Source organism: Camelus dromedarius, chromosome 4 (assembly GCF_036321535.1).
Source record: "Camelus dromedarius isolate mCamDro1 chromosome 4, mCamDro1.pat, whole genome shotgun sequence".
Classification (NCBI taxonomy): domain Eukaryota; kingdom Metazoa; phylum Chordata; class Mammalia; order Artiodactyla; family Camelidae; genus Camelus; species Camelus dromedarius.
The window spans coordinates 53,737,411-53,755,424 of NC_087439.1; the positions used below are offsets into that span (position 1 = coordinate 53,737,411).

Genomic DNA, 18,014 nt, shown 5'->3' on the forward strand with positions numbered 1-18,014 from the left:
CTGATTTATAGGCTATTTTATTAAATTGAATATGAACATGGCCTCAGAATCTCAATATGAGACAACTGGGTCACATCAAAAAAGTAAAGGCCAGTTAATCTTAATTACATAAATTGCAGTGCTGCTTGTTGAGAATTATTAAACTGCTGTTTTGGAGAAGATTTAGGAAAATGGGATCAAGACTTGGAATAAGACACCAAATATATTTCTTTAATTATTTTATTTAAATGAAAACATATCCATGTCAAATAACAGGATGAAAACATGCTATGACTTTTAGTAATCAATTTTGGTTAGCATTATCATTAATAAAATGATAATAGTAATATTTGAGAGGGCAAAAATCATAAACTAACCATTCTGTTTCCTGACTGGTGCCATTGAAACAACATATGATGTGTTCTTTCCTGGCTCTTGTTCACTTGAATGAGGATGGTTTTCTTTATTCCATACTGATTGATTAGTTATCAGGTGTGTTGGTCAAGTGCACAGTTGAAAAATTAAAGAGACTGGGAAAGTTTCCTAAATCTGCTTCATTATAATGTTGTAAGATTACCTGAGCTCCTACCAAAAATATGGATTGTGGTGTCATTCCAGCCCTACTGGATAAGAATTAGAGTGGGGGTGAGGGGTGGAGAACATTGCTGGGGATCCATATTTTTTACAAGTGTGGTAGGTGGTCCTTATAATCAGACAAGTCTCTGAACAACAGACGAAGCCAATCCTTCTAAGAAACGTTTTGGAGATGGACTTTGCTGTAGAAATTAATTCCCCTCATATTCCTACTTCTTCATCCTTCAGAACCGAAGAACAATCCATATATTCTCCATTTAAACACCACTGCTGACGTTTGGGCTATTTTCGCTCTTGTTCTCAAAATTCATCAAATTACAATCTGTGTAGGTTTCTGCTATTTTTTGTCATAGTAGGGCTCTGTGAGTACCTGTTTTACTCAAAACTCCTATAGTTTAGGATTCATGTTGCCGACAGCCTACAATTAGCTTTAAGGAAACAGGGAAGGCTAAAATGTGGTCAATTCTGGCTTAAAGCATTTAATACATTGAGATGTAGTGATTATTTCCCCCCTTTAAAAAGTGGACACAGAACATAAGATAATTGCCCAAACTGTCTTCTTTTTCTTATCTTTCTAAATACTCCCAGTGCCAAATAGTTACTTCTTGGCTTCTGGTTAATTTTGCACAGTTTAAGTTTTTTTTAAAGGTTTGATGATATTTAATTTGACCTTCACTATCAGACGTTTCATTTAGGCCAACTACCAGCCCAATATGAGGTTTCCATGGGGTCGATTAGAAAGCAATGTAGAAATGGTAGTCTCCTCACTCATATGCAAAACACAAACCGAAGTATTTTCTTTGTCAAAGTGATTTTTCTGTTAAAGATCTACCTTTAACTAATATTAAGTAATCTTTGGCCATGCAAAGAACAAGATTTAATTTTTACAAATTCTTACAAAATGCTTTGCAAAATAGCATCAAGAGAACAAGACCTATTTCATAGCTCTACCCTATACCATTCGTTAATGCAGGTGTGCTCGGTACTTACTTGTTCTTTTCCTGCTTATTCGTAAGGAGGATGAACTCACTCTTTTTTGGCTACTTTATTTAGTACTGAGTAAGAGGGAACATAACTAAATAATCATTTAGTCACTCAGTATCTTCTTACCTTGTGACACAAGTTTTTATTGATGAAAGATCATATTTTACATAATTTTCCAGATTATATTTACTGAATACATGAATTCTGAGTCACAGTGGCAGTTCTTGAAGACGTAGAAGTTGAGTCTTGTTTAGTAGCACATACGTACATTAGGCTCTTATAAAAGGTGATTCTAAGCCCGGCTCCCCAGATCCTTGAATGCTCAGTCAGAATCATTTTAGCAGCATGTTCCTGAAAGAGAAGGCAGGGATTTACAAAGGAAACTTTGCTATTTATTGTTTAACACCGACTGCCATGGTAAGGGCACTATTTTCGGGAGGCTGACTTGGTGTCAAATAACAGATCTTTCAATATGCTGTATTTGTGATTTTCAGGTCCACGGATTTCTGTGTGACTGCAGGGCAATACTATTTGGCTTTTGATACTTCTTTTCAAAAGATTGGAAGCCTTGATCAAGCGGATCCTTGAAACATGGCCAGCTGACAGTTGGAGGATAATTCTCCACCACATAGAGGTGAGACCTTTTCAGGTTACTTGATTTTCTTTGATGGAATGGGATGATCTTCTACTTTAGAGTTGATGTGGCCGTATTTCATAACGTAACTGGTGCAAAAGATAGCAAGACAGAAAAGGAGAAAGTCAAACCTTTGATTATAAACGTTTCTTGTGGCAGTGGCTCTGTGAATTTTAAAATTGAGTTTTAGAACCTTTTTTGTCATTCTTTATATTTTCATTCTTGATAAATAAGTCTCCATCTAAAATCCTGGTATTTTATTGTTTGACAAAGCATTTTAATTATATGTTTGTGAGCCCAAATATATCCTAAAACAGAATGGTGGGAGTGGTGGCATAAGTTACTATTGGCTGGAGGCATCCTCGTAAAACAAATGATTTTTCTTATGTGATCTTAGAATATACCAATTTCAGAATATATATTAAAGCTAACTAAATTATGAGTGTGCATAATGTTTGTTTATATTATGTTTATATTATATATTACTTGAGCTTTCCTTCACCAAAAGGAGCTGTGTTTTAAGTTTGAAAATATTAAATGTCCAAAGATACATTATTCAAAAAAACTAAAATTATACTTCTGTTTATTATTTGAAATTAGTTTATTATGAAGGAGTACTTATTTTTTAAAAAACTATGTATTTTTTTCCATTTTTTATTGAAATATAGTCAGTTTAACAACTTTGTATCAATTTCTGGTATACAGCATTTTGTTTCAGTCACACATGCACGTACATATATTTCTTTTCATATTCTTTTTCATTATAGGTTACTATAAAATATTGAATATAGTTCCCTGTTCTACACAGTAGAAACTTGTTTATCTATTTTATATATAGTATCTAGTATCTGCAAATCTTGGACTCCCAGTTTATCCCTTCCCACCCTCTTCCCCTTGGTAACCACAAGTTTGTTTCTATGTCTGTGAGTTTGTTTCTGTTCTGTTAGTTCATTTGTGTCTTTTTTTTAGAATCCACATGAGTGATACCGTGTAGTATTTTTCTTTCTGGCTTACTTCACTTAGAATGACAATCTCCAGGTCCATCCATGTTGCTGCAAATGACATTATTTTATTCTTTTTTATAGCTGAGTAGTATTCTATTGCATAAATATACTACAACTTTTTTCATGTGCCTATTGGCCATTTGTATGTCTTCATTGAAGAATTGCTTGTTCAGGTCTTCTTTCCATTTTTGGGTTGGGTTGTTTGTTTTGTTATTAAGTTGTATGAGCTGTTTATATATTCTGAAAATTAAGCCCTTGTCAGTCTTATGGTTTGCAAATATTTTCTCCCATTCTGTAGGTTGTCTTTTTGTTTTGCTTATGGTTTCCTTTACTGTGCAAAAACTTATACATTTAATTGGGTTTCATTTGTTTACTTTTGCTTTTATTTCTATTGTGTGGGTAGACTGCCCTAGGAGAACATTGCTAAAATTTATGTCTGAAAATGTTTTACCTTTGTTTTCTTTTAGGAAGGTGTACAATATAATGACTTGAAATTTGTGTATATTGCAAAATGATCACCACAATAAGCCTAGTTAACATCTGTTACTATACATAGTTACAGAATTTTTTTCTTGTGATGAGAACTTTTAAGATCTACTCTTGTGGCAACTTTCAAATATGCAATACAGTATTATTAACCTTAGTTGCCATGCTGTACGTAACATCCTCAAGACTCATTTATTTTACTGGAAGCTTGTACCTTTGGATCCCCTTCATCAATTTTGCCCACCTCCACTCCCCACCTCTGGCAACCACTAATCTTTTCTCTGTATTATGAGCTTGTTTTTTTGGAGTTTTTTGGCTTTCAGATTCCACATGTAGGTGATACAATTTGATATTTGTTTTTTTCTGTCTAACTTATTTCACTTAGCATAATACCCGCAATGTCTGTCCATGTTGTTACAAATGACAAGATTTCCTTCTTTTTTATGACTGAATAATATTCCATTGTGTATATATGTCATTGGAACTTCGATAGGGATTGCATTGAATCTGTAGATTGCTTTGAATTTAACAATATTAATTCTTCCAATCCATGAATATAGAATATCTTTCCATATATTTGTGCCTTCAGTTTCTTTCACCAATGTTTTACAGTTTCAGTGTATTTCAGTGAATAATAAAAATACTTTTCCCCTAGGTACTTTATTTTTTTGGATATAATTTTAAATGGAATTATTTTCTTAATTTTTCTGGTAATTTGTCATTAGTGTATAGAAATGCAACAGATTTCTGTATATTGATTTTGTATCCTGCAACTTTACTAAATGTATTTATTCTGACAGTTTTTTGGTGGAGTCTTTAGGGTTCTCCATATATAATATTATGTCATCTGCAAAGAGTAACAGTTTTAGTATTTTTTCTAATTTATATGCCTTTTATTTCTTTATTATGCCTAAATGCTGTGGCTAGGACTTTCAATACTATTTTGAATAAAAGTAGTGAAACTGGGCATTCTTGTCTTGTTTCTGATCTTTGAGGAAAAGCTTTTAGGTTTTCATTATTGAGTATGATGTTAGCCACGAGTTTATCATATATGGCTTTTATTATGTTGAAGTATGTTTCCTCTGTACCCACTTTGTTGAGAATTGTTATCATAAGTGGATGTTGAATTTTGTCAAATACTTTTTTTGTGTTGATTGAGTTGATCATATGATTTTTATCCTTCATTTTGTTAATGTAGTGTATCACATTGATTTGCAAATGTTGAACCATCCTTGCATCCCTGGGATAGATCTCACTTGTTTATGGTGTATGATCCTTTTAATGTGCTGTTGAATTTGGCTTGTTAATATTTTGTTGAGGATTTTTGAAACTATGTTCATCAGGAATACTGGCCTGTAATATTTCTTGTGGTGTCCTTGTCTGGTTTTGGTATCAGGATTATGCTGACTTTGTAAAATGAGTTTGGAAGTATTCCCTTCTCTTCTGTTTTTTGGAAGAGTTTGAGAAGGATTGGCATTAATTCTTCTTTGAATATTTGGTAGAATTCACCAGTGAAGCCATCTCATCCTGAACTTTTGTTTGTTGGGAGGTTTTTGATTACTGATTCAGTCTCCTTGCTAGTAGTGGGTCTTTTCAAATTTTCTGTTTTTCATGATTCAGCCGTAGAAGATTGTTTTTAGGAATTTATTTATTCTAGGTCCAATTTGTTAGCATATGGTTGTTGTAGTATCTATTTTTTGATATTTCTGTGGTATAAGTTGTAACATCTCTTCCATTTCTGATTTCATTTATTTGAGTCCTCTCTTTTTTTCTTGGTGAGTCTAACTAAAGGTATATCAACTTTGTCTATTTTATTTTTTGCAGTTCAGTAATCATTTACTGAGAATTCACTGAGAGCCAAATTATTCCTATTCCTCCTATCTCCTCTAATTCTTTTTCATTACAGAATTAAGGAAAACAGTTAGCCCCTTACAGAATCATAAACAAAGATAAGTTAGGAAGCAATGTGTTAAATTCTGTTTGGTACTTTCCCCCTAGTTCTATTAGAATCATCATTTGCCTTGTACCCTGACCCAGTGGTTGCTTATAGGGTACATTGCAGTGTTCACTCAAATGCTGATTTGTTGTCTTTCCACTTCCTGGAATAGTAGAGACAGTCCTTGTTTATGTCTAGAATGCATTCCTGGAAACTATACCATATAGGGATCTCTGATAACACAGGACACTTTCCCCCTTAAGGACTAGTGTAACTGAGGGTTATAGTCCTTTCACAGCTTCTAAAGACTGCCCACATTCATTGCCTTCCATTTTTGAAGTCAGCAATGGCTGCTCATGTCTTTCTTAAGATGATTTTATAGCCATTTTGGTAATTTATGTTTCTTACTCTATAATATGGTAGGAATTTCTTTTCACATAAAATTATAAAGATCTCTTACATGTTTTAATGAATATTTGATACTCATTTTATTGTTATATCTTACTTTGTTAACTAAGTCTCTCTTGCTGGACATTTCAGTGGTTTGAGAATATTTTTGCTGTGATTGTAATGTTACAATAAATATTGCCATCCCTAAATACTGAACTAATTTACACTACCACCAAAAATATATGAGAAAACTTATTTCCTTATACACTCCTCAAAACTTGGCATTGCCAGTGTTTTTATATCTTTGTTACTCTGATGGATAAAAGATGATATCACATCAATTGGTATTTTTGTTGGTCATCTTTTACATGATTATTAGTCATTAATTTTCTTTGGAATTGCCATTTCATGTCATGCAACCATTTATTCCTGTGGAGTTTTTTGTATGTTTGTGATATGTGCTATTTCTTTGTATATTATGACTATTATCTCTATATCTCTCACATAGGTTTTAAATATCTTTCTTCAGTGATTCATTTGTCTTTTGATTTTGTATATCCTTCCATACAAATACGTAGTCAACTCTCTATTTTTTATGCTTTATGATCTTTTGATGTCAAACCAGAAGCTTTCCACTTCGAGACTTAGATACTACTTGCTCTTAACAGTTTTCCTAATACTTCCACATTTTTTACTTTTAAATCTAATCCATCTGTTCCATCTGAACTACTATCGTGTTTATCCTTTCAGATAAACTGAACATTCTGGTCTTAAGTATTTTTAAGTTTATTTTGGCCCAGATGAATAGTATGTATGAATTAATTTGGAGAGAATGTTTTATCAATTTTGAGTCTTATCCATAACAGAAATATTGTGTGCTTTTCCCTATATTCAATTTTTCCTTTACATTGTTTCACAAAGCTTAAAGATTCTTTGTATAACCTGCATATTTCTAAAATCATATGATATCTTTGCTAAAATTCTGGGAAGACTTGGCCTTGGTCACATCTCTCCCTTTTGAACAAGTCATCATGGGTGAAGGTAGGCCCAAAGAGGAACTTCCAATGAGTCTAGGAACGGGGAGGGTACATAGGTTAGCAGTACACACAATTCAAATCACATGACTAAACAATACTGTGGATGGGGTTGGGGTAGAGTCCTAAAAGAAAGGATGCTAGGTAGACAGTGTCAAGTTTTTAAAGAATCAGAGAATAGCTACTGTATTTTTTAAGACAGTTTCATTCAGACATTGAGTCAATTAGTTGAACTATATGATATTGTAGATAGTCTCATTCATGGGCAGTAGATCTAGATAGGATATAAACATTTTATTCAGTATTTTCTACATATTTCAAACCATAATACAACACAAATGTGAATACTGTGGGACCAAAAAGAAAGAGAATAATTTTGTACCAAATTTTTCTTTATTTCTGTAAAACATGGTTAATCTAAAAATCCCAACTCATCCCTGTCTACGCACTTTAATGCCAGCCATACCCCCTCCTCTCTTGGTAATCATCACTTCTGCCTCCACTGTCTCATCTCATCAAAACTTAGCAAACTGGAAGAAAGACACATAGGATGCCACAGAAAATCAACATCTTTACAAGATTTTATTTTAAACTGAGATTATGTTAGATAATGTATCTGTATCCATTTAATCTCCATTTTATTTAATATTAATTTTTGCTTTTTTTTTTTTTTTTACTTGTGGAAATACTGGTAAAAGAAGATTTTTGAATTTCTTTTTTATCTTGTTCTCATATACAATCTCTCTCTCTTTGTGCATATATGTCATATTTGTTACATGATACTGTTCTGGAAATTTTCTTGAGGTCACATTTTAATGATAGAATTGAAATTCTGTATCATTTGGAGGTTGTAAGTATGTGTCCAGAGACTTAGAATAAGAGCTAAAAATTAGGTCAGCATTTTTATTTCCATCTTTAGTCAGTCATAGCAATGAAGAAAACAAATGATGGAATGACTAAGATTCAAACTTGGTTACTTTTAATGATTAATTGCTACTCCATGGAAATAAAAATGATGAATGTTAATCTATAAGTTGATTTCTACAGATCTGCAGTGATATATTGATACTTCTAATTTTTCTGCTTTCTTGTGCTTAACAATAAAGTAAGAACCTAAGGCAAGTAGGAGTTTACAGAAGAAAACTATTAACTAGCATAGGTTGATTTATAAAGCTCTTGTTTGTATACTTCAGGGATTAGGGACTGGTAAAAATTTAATCTCTAGTACATTTTATGAGATATAAAGGAATATACCACTCAGCTGTGTGTATTTGAAGGTGAACTATTTCAAAACACAAGAAGAAATACAGAGACACTTTACCCTAAAAGGAAAAGGGATGTAAAATATTTAAAACCAATGAAGATAGATACTCCTTAAGAAACCAACAATTATGGAATGTCAAATATTTGGAAGTAATTACCTTAATATTGTATAACAACAGATTGATTTTAACAAAGTTAAAATGGCAAATAATGTTGTAGGTGAATAACCAGGATTTTTTGTTTGTTTTATTTTTGAAGAAAATAACACAATTGCAAGTGCAGGCATTTCTATTTTAATTGAATACAGAAATAGTTTTTTTCCTTTTTTAATTAATAAAATTTATTATCTAGAGTAATTTTAGCTTCACAGCAAAATTGGGTAGAAAGTACCAAGTTCCCATGTAGTCCCTCTCTCTATACATGTACAGCCTCCTCCACTATCAACTTCCCTCACCAGAGTTGTACATTTGTTATAATTGGTGAATGTACATTAACACACATCATTATCACCAAAAGTCCAGAGTTTATATTAGGGTTTATTCTTGGTGTTGTACATTTTCTGGCTTTGACAAATGTTGTAATATCATGCAAAAATAGTTTCACTGCCCTAAAAATCCTCTGTGCTCTGCCTGCTCACCCCTTTCTCCCCACAAACCGTGGCAACTACTAATGTTTTACTGTCTCCATAGTTTTGCTTTTTCAAGATTGTCATGTAGTTGGAATCATGCAGTGTGAGTCTTTTAAGATTGAATTATTTCACTTAGTAATATACATTGGTTTCCTACCTGTCTTTTCATGGCTTGATTGCTTGTTTCTTTTCTTCCAGTAAATAATTTTTCATTTTCGGGTTGTACCACAATTTATTTATCCACTCACCTACTGAAAGACATCTTGATTCATTCCACATTTTGGCAATTATGAATAAAACTGCTTTAAGTATCTATATTTAGGCTTTTGTGGACATAATTTTTCAGTTCATTTGGGTTTATACCAACAAACAATGATTGCTGGATCATATGGTAATAGTATGTTCCATTTTGTACAAAACGGCCAAATGGTCTTCCAAAGTGACTGTATCATTTTGCATTCTCACCAGCAAAGAATGAGAGTTTGTATTGCTCCACATCCTTTAGTGTCAGTGTTTTGGATTTTGACATTTTACCTAGGTATATAGTAATGTCACTGTTGTTTTAATTTGAAATTCCCTAATAACATATGCTGTTGAACATTTCTTCAAATATTTATTTGTCAGCTTCTTTGGTGAGGTGTCTGTTCAGATTATACCCATTTTTTAAAACATTTTTTACTGAGTTATAGTCATTTTACAATGTTGTGTCAAATTCCAGTGTAGAGCACAATTTTCCAGTTATACATGAACATACATCATTGTCACATTGTTTTTTCACTGTGAGCTACCACAAGATCTTGTATATATTTCCCTGTGCTGTACAGTATAATCTTGTTTATCTTCTACATTTTGCAATCCCAGTCTGTCCCTTCCTACCCCCCGCCTCCTTGGCAACCACAAGTTTGTATTCTGACAATGAGTCTGTTTCTGTTTTGTATTTATGTTTTTTTTTTTTTTTTTTAAGATTCACATATGAGTGATCTCATATGGTATTTTTATTTCTCTTTCTGGCTTACTTCACATAGAACGACATTCTCCAGGAATATCCATGTTGATGCAAATGGCATTATGTTGTCGGTTTTTAAGGCAGAATAGTATTCCATCATATAAATATACCACCACTTCTTTATCCAGTCATCTGTTGTTGGGCATTTAGGCTGTCTCCATGTCTTGCCTATTGTAAATAGTGCTGCTATGAACATTGGGGTGCAGGTGTCTTTTTGAAGTAGGGTTCCTTCTGGATATATGCCCAAGAGTGGGATTCCTGGGTCATATGGTAAGTCTATTCCTAGTCTTTTGAGGAATCTCCATACTGTTTTCCACAGTGGCTGCACCAAACTACGTTCCCACCAGCAGTGAAGGAGGGTTCCCTTTTCTCCATAGCCTCTCCAGCATTTGTCATTTGTGGACTTTTGAATGATGGCCATTCTGACTGATGTGAGATGATACCTCATTGTAGTTTTGATTTGCATTTCTCTGATAATTAGTGATATTGAGCATTTTTTCATGTGCCTATTGATCATTTGTATGTCTTCCTTGGAGAATTGCTTGTTTATGTCTTTTGCCCATTTTTGGATTGGGTTGTTTGTTTTTTTTCTTATTAAGTCGTATGAGCTGCTTATATATTCTGGAGATCAAGCCTTTGTCGGTTTCATTTGCAAAAATTTTCTCCCATTCCATAGGTTGTCTTTTTGTTTTACTTATGGTTTCCTTTGCTGTGCAGAAACTTGTAAGTTTCATTAGGTCCCATTGTTTATTCTTGCTTTTATTTCTATTGCTTGGGTAGACTGCCCTAGGAGAACATTTTTGATATGTATGTGAGATAATGTTTTGCCTATATTTTCTTCTAGGAGGTTTATTGTATCTTGTCTTATGTTTAAGTCTTTGATCCATTTTGAGTTTATTTTTGTGTGTGGTGTAAGGGAGTGTTATAGCTTCATTGATTTACATGCTACTGTCCAGTTTTCCCAACACCATTTGCTGAAGAGACTGTCTTTATTCCATTGTATATTCTTGCCTCCTTTGTCGAAGATTAGTTGACCAAAAGTTTGTGGGTTCATTTCTGGGCTCTGTATTTTGTTCCATTGGCCCATATGTCTGTTTTTGTACCAATACCATGCTGATTTGATTACTGTAGCTCTATAGTATTGTCTGAAGTCTGGGAGAGTTACTCCTCTAGCCTTTCTTTTTCTTCAGTAATGTTTTGGCAATTCTGGGTCTTTTGTGGTTCCATATAAATTTTATTATGATTTGTTCTAGTTCTGTGAAATATGTCCTGGGTAATTGGATAGGGATTGCATTAAATCTGTAGATTGCCTTGGGCAGTATGACCATTTTAACAATATTGATTCTTCCAATCCACGAACATGGGATATCTTTCCATTTTTAAAATTTTCTTCTTTAATTTTCTTAATCAGTGTTTTATAGTTTTCCGTGTATAAGTCTTTCACCTCCTTGGTTAGATTTATTCCTAGGTATTTTATAACTTTGAGTTCTATTTTAAAGGGGATTGTTTCTTTACTTTTTTTTTTCTGTTGATTCATTTTAGTGTAAAGAAATGCAACTGATTTTTGAACATTAATCTTGTAACCTGCTACCTTGCTGAATTCTTCGATTATTTCTAGTAGTTTCTATGTGGACCTTTTAGGGTTTTCTATATATAGTATCATGTCATCTGCATATAGTGACACTTTCACCTCTTCTTTTCCAATTTAGATCCCTTTTATTTCTCTCTCTTGCCTGATTGCTGTGGCTAGGACTTTCAAGACTATGTTGAATAGGAGTGGTGAGAGTGGACAGCCTCGTCTTGTCCCAAATTTTAGTGGGAAGCTTTTGAGTTTTTCACCATTGGGTACTATGCTGGCTGTAGGTTTGTCATCTATAGCTTTTATTTTGTTGAGATATGTTCCCTCTATACCCACTTTGGTGAGAGTTTTTATCATAAATGGGTGTTTAATTTTATCAAATGCTTTTTCTGCATCTATTTTTGTCCCTTCTCTTGTTGATGTGATGTATTACATTGATTGATTTGCATATGTTGAACCATCCTGTGTCCCTGGGATGAACCCAACTTGGTCATGATGTATAATCTTTTTTATGTGCTGTTGGATTCTACTTGCTAATATTTTGGTAAGGATTTTTGAATCTATGTTCATCAGTGATACTGGTCTGTAATTATCTTTTTTGGTGGTGGTTTTGCCTGATTTTGGTATCAGGGTGATGGTGGCTTCATAGAATGAGTTTGGGAGTATTCCCTCTTTTTCAGTCTCCTGGAAGAGTTTGAGAAGGACTGGTGTGAGTTCTTTGTATGTTTGGTAGAATTCCCCGGTGAAGCTGTCTGGTCTTGGACTTTTATTTGTAGGGAGGGTTTTTTTTTTTTATTGCTATTTCGATTTCATTTCTAGTGATCGGTTTGTTCAAGTGGTCAGCTTCTTCTTGATTCAGTCTTGGTAGACTGTATATTTCCAGAAACTTGTCCATCTCCTCTAGGTTATCCATTTTGGTTCCATATAGTTTTTCGTAATATTCTCGTATGATATTCTGTATTTCTATGTTACTTGTTGTAAATTCTCCATTTTCCTTCCTTATTCTGCTTATTTGTGCTCTTTCTTTTTTCTTCATTGTGAGTTTGGCCAGAGGTTTGTCGATCTTATTTACTCTTTCAAAAAACCAGCTTTTGGTTTTATTGACTTTTTTCTGTTTTTTTTTTTTTAAATCTCTATTTTATTTATTTCCTCCCTGATCGTTATTTCCTTCCTTCTGCTGACTTTTGGGTGTTTTTGCTCTTATTTTTCTGATTCTCTTAGCTGGTGGGTTAGATTGTTTATTTGAGATTGTTCTTTTTTGAGGAAGGCCTATATCGCTATAAACTTCTCTCTTTTAGCACTGCGTTTGCTGCGTCCCATAAATTTTGTGTGGTTGTGTTTTCATTTTCATTTGTCTCAAGGTATTTTTTAATTTCAACTTTGATTTCCTCATCGACCCATTGGTTTTTTAATAGCATGTTGTTTAATCTCCTTGTTAGCCTTTTTTTCCCCCTCCGTTGTGTCTCTTGTTGATTTCTAGTTTCATGGCATTGTGGTCAGTAAAGATGCTTGAGATAATTTCTATCTTCTTAAAATTGTTGAGGCTTGTTTTATGCCCAAGTACATGGTCAGTCCTAGAAAATGTTCCATGTACACTTGAAAAGAATGTATATCCTATTTTTCTGGGGGTGTAATGCTCTGAAAATATCCATCAAATCTAATTTTTCTATTGTATCATTTAATTTGTCTCTTGCCTATTTATTTTCTGTCCAGAAGATCCGTCTAGTGATGTTAGTGTGGTGTTAAAATCTCCGACAATGGTTGTCTTTCCATCAATTTCCCCCTTTATCTCTGTTAGTAACTGTTTTATGTACTTAGGTGCTCCTATGTTGGGTGCATGTATATTAAGGAGTGTAATATCCTCGTCTTATATTACTCCCTTAAACATTATAAAATGTCCTCCTTTATCTTTCTTCATGGCCTTTGTTTTAAAGTCTATTTTGTCTGAAATAAGTACTGCTACACCTGCTTTTTTGGGTTTTCTGTTTGCATGGAATATCCTTTTCCATCCTTTCACTATCAATCTATATGTGTCCTTCTCCCTAAAGTGGGTCTCTTGTATGCAGCATATTGAAGGTTCTTGCTTTATTATCCAGTCTGCCACTCTATGTCTTTTAACTGGAGCACTTAGTCCATTAACATTCACAGTAATTAATGATAGGTGTGTGTTTATTGCCATTTTGAACTTATTTTTGCAGTTGATTTGATATTTCCTCTTTGTTCCTTTCTTCTTCCTTTTGTGGTTTGGTAATTTTCCTTTGTATTATCTTGGATTTTATTTAGTTTTTGTAACACACTTGTAAGTTTTTGGCTTGTGGTTACCCTTTTTTGTAAGTCTGTTAACCCATTACTATAACTCTTTGTATTAAACAGATAGTAATAAAAGCTCAAACCCATCCTACCGAGAACAAAAAAAATTAAAAAAGAAAAAAAATACTCTATATTTTCTTGCTTCCCTCTCCCACTCTTAATGATTTAGATGTCTTCTTTTACAATTTTGTGTTTAATCTATTTGTAATTCATGATAGTTATCACCTTTCCAGTTATGGGTTTCTCATTTTTGTTGCATCCTGCTTCTTTTCTATTTAGAGTAGACCTGTCAGTATTTCTTTTAGCATGGGTTTAATGTTGCTAAACTCTTTTAGTTTTTCCTTGTCTGTGAAATTCTTTATCTCTCCTTCTATTCTAAGGGATAGCCTTGCTGGATAAAGTATCCTAGGCTGCATCTTTTTTTCTTTCAGGACTTCGAATATATCTTGCTACTCCCTTCTGGCCTGTGGTGTTTGTACAGAGAAATAAGCTGAGAGCCTTTTGGGGGTTCCCTTGTAACTTACTCTTTGTTTTTCTCTTGCTGCCTTTAGGATCATTTCTTTATCCTTGACTCTGGCCGTCTTGATTATGATGTCTTGGTGTGGATCTGTTTGGGTTCTTCCTGTTTGGGACCCTCTGAACTTCCTCCACTTGGATATCTGATTCCTTCTTTAAGTTTGGGAAGTTTTCAGTCATGATTTCTTCCAGTACCTTTTCAATCCCCTTTGTTCTTTCGTCCCCTTCTGAAAACCCTATTATGCATAGATTGGCACGCTTTATATTATCCCATTGGTCCCTTATATTGTTTTCATAGTTTTTTAATTTGTTTTTCTCTCAGCTGCTCTGATTGGCTGCTTTCTGTAGTCCTGTCTTCTAGATCACTTATTCATTCCTCTGCATTATCTAGCCTGCTTTGTACAGCCTTTAGGTCAGCTCTCATTTCAGCCAATGAGTTTACTAATTCTATTTGGCTCTTCTCTATAGCTTCAGTTTCATTTTTGACATATTTTATATCTCTAAACACTATCTCTTTTATTTCCTTCAATACTTTGATCAGTCCTTGTTTGAAATCTTGATCTAGTAGGCCATCAATGTCTATTTCCTTGATGGTGCTTTCAGGGGATTTCTCTTGCTCTTTTAATTGGGAATAGTTCCTCTGTTTCTTCATACTGTTCATATCTTTCTGGCACTGTGGCTTAAGGAGTATCAGTTATCTATTGCGGTCCTTAAGGAGTTTATTTATCTAAAGCCTATGCAGGATTAAAACTTAAAAAAAAAAAAAGAGAATTTTGAAAGACTGGAGGAAAAAAAAGTTTTGAAAACACTGTGTAATCAATAATAGAAGAGAAAGTTGAAGCAGAATAGCAATTGAATTGAGATGTCTTTTAAAAACCTTAAAAAAAGGAGAAAAGATCAGAAAATAATATTTGAGACCTGTGTATAATCAGTAACTGGAGATCTTTAAAAAAGATGAAACAACGGAGAATTTTCAAAGAAGGGAGGAAAAAGGTTTGAAAACAGTGTATAATCAATAATAGAAGAGGAAGTTGAAGCAGGATAGCAATTTAGTTAAGACATCTTTTAAAAACCTTAAAAAAAGGAGAAAAAAAATCAAAAAACAGTATTTGAAACCTGTGTATAATGAATAACTGGAGATCAAAACCAAGAGAAATAAAAATGAAATGAGGTGGATTTTAAAAAATAGTAATAATAAAAAGATTTTAAAAGAAAAATTTTAAAGGGATTAAAACTGTAGACATATACAATTGTTTAAAAAGTAAAGATTAAAAAAGGTAATAGAAAATAGAACAGATAAAAGATTGAAAAAAAAAAAAAGATGTGTTCTCGCGGAGACTGTGCACTCTTAATTATTTTATCAAGGAGTCTTTCTGTCTTCCCCCTGTTTCATGAACTGAGCTTGCTGTTTCCAGAGGCCCTCTGTTGGTAACCTTGTCTGTGCTGCTCCCAGTGCTGGTTGGCAAGTAGATTGCACCCCCTCCCAACACTGGGTCAGGATCTGAGCTCTTACATGGTGGGCAGGCAGGTCACTCCCCCTCCCAGATGCCGCAGTCAGATGCTGCGCTGGTTGGGGGGGGTGTGTAGGTGGGTGGATCGCGCCCCCTCCCAGTAGCGCAGTCAGGTGCTGTGCTCCTGCCAGGAAGGTGGATGGCCATCCGCCCTCTCCCAGCGCCAGTTGCTCTGCTGCTCTTTGCAGCTGCCTGCTTCGCCTTGGGTCGGCGCTCCATAGGCGGGCTCGGGGAAGACCTCAGAACATCCTCGCCTATGCTCTGTGCCCAAACTCAGCTCCTTGTTTGTCTTGGCAGCACAAGTTCTCTGGGGTACCAGGGCAGAAAGATCCTATCCGCCTTGTGTTGTAAACAAATCTCAGTCTGCCTAGGAGGTTGCGGAGCCCTCCTAGGTGCTGATTCAGGTCTTGGCCCTGCCCCTACCCGAGCGCTGTGCACGAGAGGATATGGCGGCTGTGGCTGCGCCCTGCCTTTCTTTTCGTAGAAGTGCCAGTAATGGCGCTGCGGGTCTGAGGAGACAAAGGCTATGGTGCCCCTCCTCCCAAGGCACACCAGCAGTGTTGCTTTTTCTTTTATGTAGTTCATGGGGGACCCCGATTATTCTGCTCTGTATCCCCTCCCAGCCAGGGTGTGCAGCACCCTGCAGTCCCCCAGGGCTGCCTCAGTGCAGCTGTCCCAGTCCTCTACCCTGCTCAGGCAGCCTGTCCTGTCCCCTCGCTGCCGGCTTTCGTCTCAGGCTGGGTGTCACAGGGACCCTTTGTGCCTGTTTAACTTAGTTGTGTCAGTCAAGGGGTGCTCTGGGCAGATCCGAGCTTTGGAGGCTCCCCCTCCGTCCCACTGGCCTCTCTGTTGAAGAGGGGGAGTTTCAGCGAATGAGCACTATTCCTCCTTTGCCACTCCTTCACCGCAGGACTGGTCCCACACTGTTTTGCTTTTTCTTCTTTCTTTTTTCCTTTTCTCCTACCAGATTCATGGCGTCCTTGTCTTTTGAAGAGGGCGATGTTCTGTTGGAGTTCAGCAGGTGCTCTGGTTGGTTGGGTGGGTCCATGGATGTGAGTTCTGGTGTATTTGTGGGAGAGGGTGAGCTATGAGCGTCCTTCTACTCTGCCATCTTGGCCCCGAGTTGAGATTATACCAATTTTTCATCAGATTCTTCATTTTCTTCTTGTTGAATTTTAAGAGTTCTTTGTATATTTTGGATAACAGTTCTTTAAGAGATAAGATACTATGATTGGTGAGGTCCTGAAAACTCTTAAAGGTGTTGCCAAAACAAAAACCCAAATCAGTTACTACTTTTCTTGTTGGCCAATGTGGAAAAACTGGAGAGGAAGTTTAAAAATGGGCAACTGTGAAACAAGTATCACATTCATTTCCCCAGGTAATTTTATCTGTGAAAAATTAGAAGATGTTTGTAATTCCAGTTGAATCACTTGATTGTGCAGGTCTGTGTTTTCTAAAACACAAGAAATAACAAGATATGTGGTTAGGACTTAACCTCATGCCTCATGCTTGTTTGTGTGGCATAAAGTGAAACTGACTGGCCTCCACAGCCCAGGGAGCTATGTGTGTGGTAACTTGAGGAAACCACACTGTGAAACAAAAGGATGTTGAAAAGGTTAGAAAGCAAAATTAATTTACAGTCTTACCAACTTACCATTGTTAAACAACATCACTTAATGCTATCAAAGTGCATATTTTCAATATTTTGAAGTTTCAATAAGGGAACATCTCTTAGAGACCAGTTTAATGATACAGAGAACCATTTTCCTGTGCTTGCCCTTCTTCTTACTCTACATTATCTTCTGGAGTGATCTTAGACACACTCCTGGCTTCAGTGATTGCCTGTGTTCTATTATCTCCAGATTTGTTCTCCCAGTCTAGCTCCTTATTCTATTTATTGGATAGCCTCATTTGCATGCACACCTCCAACACATCCCAAACTACACTTATCTTCTCAGTCTTCTCCTTCCTTCCAAGCTGCGAATCTGCTTCTCTTTCTGTGCTCCTGATCTCAGTAAATGGTGCCACTGTCCACACATGCTGTCAAGTGTGAAACTGATTCCTTTCTTTTTCCTACATCCAGTGGACCACCAAGATCTGTCAGTTCTATGACCTGTGTCTCAAAATTGTCTACTTCTCTCCAATCTCAATACTGTTATA

At 35.3% G+C, this 18,014-nt stretch overlaps 1 protein-coding gene across 4 annotated transcripts in view; it reads left to right on the forward strand.

The window, feature by feature from the left end:
• Positions 1 to 439: 439 nt before the first annotated feature.
• Positions 440 to 18,014, forward strand: part of ITGA4 (integrin subunit alpha 4) — a 222,109-nt gene continuing 204,534 nt past the window's right edge. The window contains exon 1 of one of the 4 annotated variants that reach the window (XR_010380637.1): positions 440 to 2,191. The gene's annotated coding sequence lies outside the window, so the exon portion shown is untranslated. The remainder of the gene's footprint in view (positions 2,192 to 18,014) is intronic. The other 3 variants (XR_004136757.2, XM_064484950.1, XM_010991496.3) reach the window with 3 other exon arrangements.